This window comes from Lactuca sativa, chromosome 8, assembly GCF_002870075.4.
Source record: "Lactuca sativa cultivar Salinas chromosome 8, Lsat_Salinas_v11, whole genome shotgun sequence".
Taxonomy (NCBI): Eukaryota; Viridiplantae; Streptophyta; class Magnoliopsida; order Asterales; family Asteraceae; genus Lactuca; species Lactuca sativa.
The window spans coordinates 11097713-11110173 of record NC_056630.2 but is presented as its reverse complement, the minus strand read 5'-3'; positions in this window follow the sequence as shown (position 1 = coordinate 11110173).

The window sequence follows — 12461 nt, the reverse complement described above, 5'->3', positions numbered from 1 at the left end:
GGTCATGCTTTATGTTGTAGGCCAAGATACCTGGTGCGGGTCAGCTGTAAGCCGTAGGCACGGAGGCTCGGGATCAGCTGTTATCTTGAGGCGATAAGGTTATTATGTCACAACTAGCAATTGGGGGTTTAAGATGCGAAGCTTGTTCACAACAATTTCTTCCATGTGACCTTGCAACACCCCATCTAATGAAATTCAAACTACAATGTTATTCAAATTTTTACGTTCCTACATTGCGATTCAAGCTGAAACAACCTCATGCAAGTCCCAAACCCTTATTGGACCTTATTGGACCGGTAATTTCTTCCTTTGATCTTGTTGGACCAAAAACCCCTCCTTGGGCCCTAATGGATCGAAAACTTTTATTAAACATTAATTTGGACCTAAAACTCCTCCAATGGGCCTTTCTGGGCCGAAATCTTCTAGTGGGCCTCTCTTTGGGCCGAAAACCACACTTGAGTCTTAGTTGGGTCGAAAACCCCTATTTAGGGCTCTAATTGGTCTGAATACCTTTTAAGTGGGCCGAAAACTCTCTTGGACCAAGCCAAATCGTAGCCCACCATTTTGGGCCATCAAGTGGGCCAAGAACCCCCCCTCCTAATCGGTTGGCCCATTTATAAAAAAAAAGGAGAAAAAGAAAGGGAAATGACTTGGGTAATAAGAGATGTCACCTCAATATAACACACCATATAAAAAAGCTTTTGTCCAACAAACACCCATGCATCTCACATCACCCCCATGGGTTAACCCCTACCCCCTTTCCCCCTCTTCTCTACCTCTCGGCCACTCTCTCCTTCTCCACCCTCATTCACAACTTCAATTCCAACTTATTTCCTCTCAACATTCTCTCATCCGCTCTCTCTAAGGTTTCGTATGAGTGTGTGTGTTATTCAAAGAAGTCTTCATCCAAGGATCACAAATTTGGTAAGTCCATGTTTGGTTCAAGTGTTTTTGCTTCATATATGTTCTTAGAACTTTCAATTTACACAGTTTGTTGTGTGTCACACTCCTTGGAACACCCATATTTTCGAGATTATCCTCAAGAAGGCAAGCTAGGCTCGAAATCCTTCTTCATTTTCCTCTACATTTCAAAATCCCCAAGGTGAGCTTCATACCCCACTCCTTTTCATGTTTTTCATACTCTTTGGGGGGGGGGGGGGGGGATACAAGTCAAATCTCGTTTAAGCAATGGATAATTGCATGTATCAACGTGTAATGTGTTTAACCTTTGAGTATTTGCATGAACATGAAGTATATCTTATGCATCTTCATAAAAATCATGAGGAATGTGTTTGTTAACATATTTATTGCATGGAAACTTGTGGATATGGGTTATAAAATCAAAAATAGCAAAAATGAGTGTTGTGTTCAAGCATGTATAACCTAAACTCTAAAATCAGCTTTTAGCAGAAAAGTTTTGGTCTATTTACGAACTGTTTTGACCACCTTGAACTTAATATTTTTCAAAACTGTTTAAGATGAAAATAGTTCAGGTTTATACCTTTCTAAGGACTATTCTCACGCATTTATACGATTTTTCTAAGATTTTTGGCGATTTTTACAAAACTGTCTATCATTTCAGGAATGATTTCGGACTAGGCTGTGAAGATGAACATTTTCACACTGGTTTGAGGCCATGAAAAATTATGATAAAAATTATGAACAATATAATCTCATTTTCCAAACTCTCAGAGTTTACGGATCCGAATTTCAACTTATGAGGATTTTTCTATAATTTTTCTAAGAACAGGGACAGAAAAGTCAAAAACAAGAAATAGTAGTCTTTATCATGCTAAAAACTCTTATATTTGTCTTAGATGCTAGTTTATAACTTTATATATATATATATATATATATATATATATATATATATATATATATATATATATATATATATACTTTTAAAACATCTAGACATGTTAACTTATGAATTGTCTTAACAAACACACATAATAAACTATAATCGGCATAGTTTGGACAACCACACTTTCAAAGGACTTATAAATATTTAAAAGCAAAATTATCTTATGTTGCAAGTAAGATGGAGTCATAGTTCATATAAATCGATTAAGGCTCATGTGAGACTCTCCTTCACCGTACCTACCTAGCGTACATCGTGTCCTGTAGTTATAACCATAGTCTCATGGAGGGAGAGCAGGATAATTGTGTATACATCTATACGGGGTTGACACCCCCACAGGCCACATCTAAGTTGTTCGCTACAGCTAGACGGGTCAGTCTAGGGTGACAAATATCTTTAGAAACCGACGCCTGAAGAACGTCAAGACAGACGTTTTAGTCATATTAGTATGGTTGTAACGACTCACATAGAGTAGGATTATATTAACTTGGGTTTACGAAGAATTTACACTCTACTAGTCTTACAAAACACAAAACTATGTTTCGTTTACTTTATAAACTGATTTCACCACTCTGGTATTAGGGTTCTAAGACCACGACTCTTTAATATACAGAAAATATAGGATTTTCTGGGAACACACTCTTTCTAATACTAACAAAGGAAAATAAAGAACATGCATGTAATTATATACGGTTTTGGAACGAGACTCGCAAATTACTTTTTATAGAAAATATTGGACTTTCTAGAGTTTTACAACTTATTATAAACAAAGATATTACAAAATTTCTTACAAATATGCTTATGAACTCACCAACATTCTATGTTGACGCTTTTCAACACGATTTGTATTCTCAGGGACTCAGTGAACAGGTACTCGAGCCTTGGATCTGGATATTTTGCTATCTTTTTTAGACATCATACTTTATGTTATTTTTGTGTAATCGTATAACAAGTACAATTTTTAAGAAATGAATGTTGGTATATTGGAATGTATGATGTTTGGTTGATATGTATCATTTATATTCAACTACTATGATTTTACACAATGACGTCATCCGCCTCCGGACGTTTCCACCGTCCTGGTTCAAGGGTGTGACATATTAAATCTGGTATAGTTGAGCATTCCAGTCTGATGACTGATTGGGCCCGTTGCTCGTTTATTTGTTTGGTTATGTGTGATATTTAGGGGAAAACTCACCAAGCTTTATACTTATCCAGTTGTTTATTGTTTCAGGTATCCTTGGTGTCTATGGAAAGGCAAAGGAGAGACTGTACACACTCATCAGCAGCATTGAGGATTCCACGTTTTCTATAATACTCTGATTTTAAATAAATGTAATTTGGAATAAATGGTTTTTCTTAATAATGGACTTATAAGTTGGAAAGTTTTACCTGAATAAAAATGAAAAAAAATGGTTTGTGAAAAATGGGACGTTACAATGATCTTACTTGGTTGTTCATTATTTGATAGATCTTGATGTATTCATTGGGATTAGTGAACGATTTAGCTTTCATTCTAGATTTCCATAAGATTAATAAGTGATAGTATGATAGGTTAATACTTGTTAGACGCGTTACCCACCAGTTGGATAACTGATAGTTGTCAGCGTGATTATCTACGTGAGTTATCTCATTATACTATGTATCACAATATGTATCCATGTATGTTAGGATATAAAAACTAGTAGTATAATCTCTAGGTGCTTAATGTTAGTGTACTTGAAGCTAGTAGAGTACAAAGTATGTCTCTATGTGTCTGTACTAGTAGAGCTGCAAGTGTAGTCTCTATGTGCATAAATGTTGTTATATTTAAGTTATTCATTAAGGTTAAGATAGGGATTTACGACGGAACGACGATAGGTCGGGAGCCTATAGACCCATATTGATGACGAAATGGTATGTAGGCCGTAAGTATAAATACACATATTATTGGCGGATCGACGAAAGGTCGTAAGCCATTGTTTGTGCTTAAATGTAGTATCTATATGTGCTTATATGTTTAAGTTGTTCATTACGGTTAAGTGAGGGGTTGACGGTGGAACAACGATAGGTCGAGAGCCTATAGACTCGTATGTTGATGACGAAATGGCAGATAGACCATAAGTCTAGATACACATATTATTGATAGATCGACGAAAGGTCGTAAGCCATTATTTCTATGCATATATATATATATATATATATATATATATATATATATATATATATATATATATATATATATATATATATATATTGTGGTATATGGTATTTAGGAGAACTCACTAAGTTTCGTGTTTACCCAGTTGATAATAAATGTTTTTAGGTACGTCTACGGATCGTGAGAAAAGAAAGGCTTGATTGCACACATGCACATTGACATCATGTTTTCCACATAATTTAAGTATACTCTGATTTAATTGAGAAAATAAAAATAAAAATTTTCTACGAAAATTGGGACGATACAGGGTTGTCGACGAAAAGCGTTGAAAGTTACACTAAATTATAGTTTCCCGTCTTAGGGAGGAGGGAGTCGTTCCCATTAAATCCACCGAACCCACTGCCACATCAGCTTTTCTCTTTGGTTTTTCTTCATTTTTCCGAACCCACAACACACGGAAATCCTATCTTTCTCAACCCACTCAACCCACTTAATTAAAAAAATACAAAATAATCAAGGTAAAAATTTAATTAGCAATAGAGTTACCGCCGGTACCACTCCCTCTTTGGCGGGTTGTTTAATTGGTTTCACGAACCCACGTCATCCTCTTTCTCTACTTTCTCTCTCTCATTTTCTCTTGTACCAGATGTTTTAAGACTTGTACCTTAGTTGTTTAGTATTTTTTTTAATCGAGTGGGTTGAGTGAGTTGAAAAAGATAGGATTTCCGTGTGTTGTGGGTTCGGAAAGATGAAGAAAAATCAAAGAGAAAAACATGATGTGGCAGTGGGTTCGGTGGGTTCAATGGGAACGACTCTCTCCTCCCTTAGATGTCTAGCAAAATGCCTACTTCAACGACCAACATCTTTATTGTCCATTTCTACGGTGCTTAGTAGTTTTAGGCACTGCTTAGGCTTCCTGTAAAGCGATACCACAAAATTTTGACTCATTATATTTGAAAAGCTCCATAAAGGGGCGTTTGCACACTCAAAACCCATCATCTCCTAGATGGTTTTGAGACTCTTCTTTCATAGCCTCCAAAACGGTTTCAATTCATTCCATAAACACTTCTATCGATTCCTTCATCAAGATTTGATTTAGTTTCACCAAGATTTTACGATTCCATTGAAGATCAAGATTGTTAGTGAAAAATATGCGCTCGTCAATTTCAATACATTCTTATAGATTCTCATCAACGACATGATTTCATTAGTCTAAAACTTGTTTTGCTAATCCTTCCTATGATCATAAGCCGAGAGTAGGTTTTGATTTCTTTACTTGTATTATATTTGAGTTTGAACGTTTTAGATTTAAAACATCATTTATTGCATGTTTTTGGAATTTAACTTTTGCTCGAGTTATGAAAATTCTAGAAATATTATTGTTTACTAACAAAGTAAAATATAATTTATCTGATTAAAATAAATTATCAATGTCTCCAAATAATAAGTACTATGGCATAATACCATAGAAAACCATTAATATTATAAACCGATAAGGCACTATTTAAAATGCTGAAAAAAAATATGAACTAGAAAATATTTAACAAAAGGTAAGATATTGAAACTTTTTCTTCAAAAATATCACCGTTACTTAATATAGCCAATTTAATAGGTTCATCGATCATATTCACATCTTATGTGGTCAAAACAACGTGGTTTTACGATCTATGTGGACAAGAATATGAAAATCATTAACGAACTATTTATACGGTGGTTATCGATGCCAACAAATAAACAACCATATACTCTAACATATTTTATAGTGTATAGTGGTAATTGATTGAATTCAAGAAGATTGTTCAATTTGTTAATCTATAAAGTGTATTTCCAAAAGTATTTTTGTACAGACAATTAAAATAAAAAAGAGGGTTTTTTGTTGTTTGTTTGTAAAACAAATTTTGACTAAAAAGAAGTAAATTGTAAGTGAGTAAAATAGAGTTAATGTGAATCAAATGAGATGGGATAGTTTTGACATTAGAAGTTCATCATATGTATATTTAGCTAGTTTATCGTTAGAAGTCATGGTGCAATATTTAGGAATGGCAAAAAAAACCTGAACCCGACGAGGAAACCCGAAACCCGATTATTTTGGGTCGGGTAACGGGTCGTTATCGGGTTCGGGACAGGGAGTGGGTTATCCTCACCCTGACCCGCCCCGTCCCGATTATATATATATATATATATATATATATATATATATATATATATATATATATATATATATATATATATATATATATATATATATATATATGTTAATTGCACGCATTCAAAGATAAAATACTTATTGTGGACAATCTTTTTACTTATTAACAATCTGGTGAGAATGATAATTTTTTATGATTTAACGTATTACACTAAAATTAAATCAAATAAATTTTAATATAACGTCGAGTTAATTTATTAAAGTGATTCATCATATTTTTAACTTAAAAAGGAGACTAAAACATGTATTTTTAATAAGACATCGAAGTACCCTTAGACGAAATAAAGATTTCGTTATGAATTGTTGTAAACCCGATAAGATACCCAAAACCCGACAGAAAAACCTGAACCCAACGAGGCGCCCCGATAAAATACCCGAAAGATATCAGGGCGGGTTTGGAAAACCATGCCCCGCCCCGTTGCCATTCCTAGCAATATTTGTGAGTTGTGAGTTAATCTAATTTGATCATCGCAACTTAAGAGCTTAAGTCACCTAAATTCTTCTAAATTGATATGATGGTTACAGAAGCTCTTAACATGTTCCTCCGTCAAGATCAAGATGAAGGGGGGGAGGATGAGATCTTTAGGCTGGTTAGTGGGGGTCCATGGCTAAGATGGTACCAGGAGAGCCGAAAACCCCAACGGGAACCCTTCACCGCGCCACACGATTCTTTCGCGAAGCGCTCTCTCATACGTTTCCACTCCTGCCCCCGCAAGCGAAGAGGTTTCAAGATACCGGTCGACCGAGTGAAAGTGGTTATCCGAAGTGTTGGAATATGCTCTACCTACGGTACCTAACTCGTCTTTCTTTTCGGTAAGTAAGAATACATTGACCGATGGAGGAGAACCCCCGAAGTAAACATAAATGAAGGGGCATACCCCACCCCAGGCAACCAAACAAAGAAAAGCCAGGGTAGAGCCTCGGAGCCGGCCCAAGCGAAGATCGGCACTCGCAGGCTTAAGGAGCAGCCCGAAAAAGGGGAAGCTTTGAACTTCTCCATGCAAAGTGGGTCTCCTTCACTTTACTAGAAGTTTTTTGATGCACGAGGAATTCTCTGAGAAAGGATTGGCAGGAAGGGTTTCAGCCTTTGTTGCCCCTGGGTAGAGTGAGTCTACTTAGTGAACTGGCAGGACGCGAAGAATCCATGCACTTCCCTTTACTCCATAGGGCCTTCTTTAAGAGGTTCATAGTCCAAAGCCTTCCATTTCCGTCAAATGACCCGGCCTCCCCTAGATCTTCCACACGCGAGAGCCCGGCCCAAGAGGAATGCATGGTTCCCCCTTCATGGGACGTTCGTAGTCCCCCTCCCTCTAATCTAAGCCTACCTCGCTCACCTAGGCCTGCCGGCACAATAATGGAATGATGGAGATAATCTGCTTGCTTGTGCAGGCGATGACCACTCGGCTAGGGCGCGACGGAGGAGCTTCGAGTGACGGGTTGTCGAAGAGCAAAGAAAAAAGTCACTCGAAGCTCTGCCCTTTGCTTTCTTGTCTCGCCCAGGAGGTGAGAAGAGTTGGCTTCTTCCCCGGAAAGCATTCCCATCCGGCCGGACTTTGAAAGTCGATCTAGCAGTGCCTTTCCCTATCGCCTTCTTTTTTATAGTCGTAAGCTAGAGCCCCTATGGTATGGTGGCATCAAAAGCTAACCGGGTTCAAGTGCCTGAAGAGCGTATTTACCAAAACAAATAGCATTACCTCGATAAGATATTCCCAAGACTTTCAACGCTCATGCTATTTGAAAGCTCTTTCAAATAGGAAAGGAAGTAGGAAAGTAGCTTCTGAGAGAAAGCTACCTGGACCTCTTTCCTAAAATATGCTTTTTGCTTAAGTCGACTACAGTAGTATCATGAGCATGTAACTACATCCCGGGTTCGCTTGGACTATGCTATGTATGAATGATATTTTGTTTTTTTATAGGGGATCTTGGTCCTTTATTTATAGTTCTTGCATTAACCGGTCTGGAATTAGAAGTCCGGGCTTAGTCGGCGGGGATAAGATTCTATTCTCGGAGTTAGAACTACTCCTATGCAAGGTTGTCGTCTCATGCTACTAGGGCGGCTCCCTTCTCATAACTGCTTGCTTGCTTACCAAGCCATCATGGCAAGCTCCTCCAGTTCAATTATGATTCTTTCTTTAGGGCCGTCTAAAAAGTCTTAAGTTCTTGAAATTTGGCTCCTTTTGAAGCGGAGAAAGGGTGAAAGCTAATAAGAACTTTTTTTCATAACTTACTTGGAAAATGAAACTCATGCCTTTCCTTAATCAGTTAGACTCTCGTGATTGGACTCTATAACAGAAGAGGTTGTGCAAAAAGGAAAGGGAAAAGATAGTTAGAATAGATTCGTAGACCAGGTCGACTGATCCGTTTTCAATTTTGAAAAGTTCTGTTAGGTGAAAGAGCAGATGGATTCTATCCCCTATATTGAACACTCATTCCTATCTATTGATAGAAAGATCTTCGTCAAATATCGGACTTTTCCTTTTTTTGTTTTTTTAGAATTCCCAAGGCAGCTTATCACAAGCAACCCACCCCATACGACTTGTTGGGGGGCCGTTCGCCTTTCAATGCTGGAATCCGACCCGCTATTACTGTGGGGATCTCTGTTTCCAAAGAGGGGTCTGCAGCTCAAACGCATTGCAGACATGCCTTTGGATATGGTTTCCGCTGATTGGATTAGTCTGACCATCATCTTCTCTAACCTAATCAAATAAAGACTAACATTCATCTCCATAGCCCTTTTTCTTTAGCAGTACATGCCGGCTGGTCGGGGTTGTTTCCCCCTCGCTACCGCTAGTGATCGCCCAGTACTGTATGAGGTAGAGAACATTCTAACAATCTAGGACTATATGAAGATGGAACCAATCAATATTTGGGTTTATGATAAATTGCATAAGAAAAGACGTCAAGTAACCATCTTGCAAATAAGGCATATCTTGTCTAGGCAAAATTTTTGAAATGATACCCTTACGAACAACATCCGGAGCAAGGAGCCCAACAGTTTGGAAGATATCTTGAGAAAAGGTTTTAGCACCGGTCTATCCTATATGTACTCTAGTTTATTCGAAGTCTCCCAATGGTGTAAGGTCGTTGACTTATTGGGAAAAGGAGGAAGCTCATTTCGAAAGAAGAAGAAGTAGCCCTACCGACGACAACAAATTCAATAGTTGGGGATCTTGCAGAGATCTTTCTTCAAATTCTTGGTCTTGCAGGTTGGTGACCGCAGTCAATAGACTCTCTTTCTCTCAGCAGAAGCACTGGACAACTTGACTCAATCACATACTAGGGATCCCTCTAGACTGGTTGGTCGGTGGGACAGCGAGCCAAGATCCGATGGTTTGCTGGGTTGGTTTTGCTCTCTACCTTCTCACGGGGATGGAAACAAGAGACCCATAGAAAGGATTTCAGCGCCCCTCTCTAGATAAGAAGCAGAACGCGCCATCACCTACAACCCTTTCCTCTTCCGGGGTTCAACCACGCCCGGTTCCACGAAATGATTGAGAACTACGACGGGGTCGAAATGCATTTGGTTCTTTGTCTTCAATAAGTATTGCATGACCGAATAATTCAAGGAAGGGCGCACCGCAGGGAGGGTCTGGCTAGGTAATTGTTGGAATGTGCTTCATTGGAACGTAGCTAATCGTCCTTGCTTTTAGAGAATTGCAGGTAGGGATAGGTATTCAACCAGAAACTTGAACCCTTTAAGTCGTTCCTTTTATGGATAAGTCAAGTTCAGTTAGAAATTCCTTCCCTCTCTGCTCATCCTTCCTCATTCCTAGCTTAGCTCTCACTATTGAAGCGCAGATTTGGAGTGTTTGGACGATAAATAAAGGCTTTGCAGCAAGTGGAGTTGTACCAAAATCGAATTTTCCGGGCATACGAGAAAAGAGTCCAGCCGAGGATTTGGCAGAAATATGTAAAATTGTCCCTCCTAAAAAGATTATTTCAGAATAAACTAAAGTGCTATTTCTTGGCCATTGGATCAGCAAGGGTGTTTAGTGGTTTTTAGGGAAGGATCAGGTCTTTTCGAGAGCTTCTTGACCCGAAAAAATAAGCTTTATGACCGATTTCTTTGAGTCAGCTTCTTTTCCGTGAGCGATAGAGCATGAGGTTCGAGAGCATATTGAATGAACAAATGCTTTATTCGATCACTTTTCGCTAGCGTTAAGAAATGTTTTCTCAGGATAAAGCATAGGCGCCCAATCTCTTGGGAAGCGAAGAGGACATGTTTGAAATTCGTTCGGTAAGATTCTCCCGAAGGTAGACATTTACCTATTCATATTCGCTATTCATAATGAATATTAATATATTAAAGAATAGAATACAGAATTTCAAATAACTGTTAAATATTATAGAAGATAACGATTAATCTAGCGATATATAATTTCCATTTTTCTTTTTTATCACAATTAGGAAGATATGGCAAACAAATAAAGTAGCCCTATGTTCGGATCTGACAATACCATACCATAATCAAAAGGTACAACGGCCCGAGCGACCAGACTTAACATAAATGTAGCCACTGGAGCCATTCTAAAAAGGGAGAAATTTGCACTACTTGGTGAAATAGTTTCTTTTATAATCAATTTAAAACCATATGCTAGAGGTTGTAACAATCCAAATGATCCCACTACATCAGGACCCTTTTGACATTGCACAAAAGCCATTACTTTACGTTCAGCTAGCACTAAAAAGGCTACTCCTAGTAGAAGTGGTAGAATTATTCCAAGTATTTCAGCAGCGGAGATAAAAGAAGTAGACGAAAAACTAGAGATGAGAGAAGCGAGCCCTAAAAGAGAAGGAAATCTGTCGTGTTGCCTGTCTCTTTCTGCAATGAGTTTAGTGCCGAGATTTCCTACTCATCCGTTAGAGAGAGTGGAACTTTACTGTTCCTCGGTAGGGCTAAAGGGAGGGTGCTAGTGTTACACAACACCGCACACGAAAGCGAAGCTAGGCCCCGTGATCGTAGATCCACTTTAGCTAATGCAACTCGGGAAGAAGCTGCTAAGATCCCGTCGCTTAGGTCATTAAACCCTTATTCCAGTGTCCTTGGATGAGAATCTTTCTATACTATACGCATGCCTTCTGGCACAACACACACCCACTCAGAAGAGCACACCACCCTATCTTGTCCAAAGCAGAAGGAATTTTGCAATCCTTTGTTTCGAAGGTAATCCGCCTCTAATGTGGCATTATCACGTGCAGCAAGTGTTTCTGCCTCATCCCCACCCCGATGGCTATAGTCGAGCAGAAATGACGACAAAAGGTCCATTTATATATAATAATTTGCATTGTAGCGGGTATAGTTTAGTGGTAAAAGTGTGATTCGTTCTATTAACCCCGTATCCGGTCTTTCGAAAGAGAGTAAGCTCTTTTGTGAGAGTTCAGAAGAAAGATTTGCTAACTGTGAAATCATCTGCCCTACTGTAAGAAAGGTAACTGCTTTCGTAGCAGCTCAAAAAGACTTACGTTTCAACCAATTAAACTATGAGCCCCTACGGATCTCTACATGCAATTCGCTCACTTCGGGAAGAGCGACCTTAACGTACCCGGGTAGTACGCCTAGAACAAGAAGGTTCGTCGTACAATTTCGGCGATTACAAAAAGAAAGGAGTATATCCCTCTCCCTTAGTGTCTTTCCACTTCCGTCGTTCAGGAACAAACACTTCGCCTAATTATTTTGAATCCCGTCCCGCTTTTTCCCCACTAACTAATTACGTTACGACCACTGAACAAACTTGGTTGACGAACATAGTTTATGCGCCGAAATGGACTGACTACCGGGGATATTCATGTTACTTCGTCTGCACTGGTTTGTACACGAATGCGTGAGTTATACCGAGTACTAAGTAAATTATATACCACTTCAAATCTTCGTTTTTGAGAGGGATGATCAACTCCGTAAATATCGATCGAAACTTGAACCCTTGTATAGGTATGCAATTTAAGAAAGCACAACAATTGAAATTGGCAGTCCGTATTGGTATCAGAGCTATTCCCATGTTCCGATCTTTCCATTTTTTTTACCCATTTCTTGGGTAAAGTCTCCCAACTATATTTGAAAATGAATTGGTTATCCATAGAGATAAAGAAAGCTTTCCTGTAGTTCCGCTTCTTGCTCTAAAAATTAGGAAAGACTTGTCAGAAATCGCCAGTTGGCTTGGTCCGACCAAGAAAGGCATGGGACTCTTTGGGCATTGCTTGGGTCGAGTGAAGTAAAGACTGGCTACCTATAATATAAAGATCCCTCACTGCACACT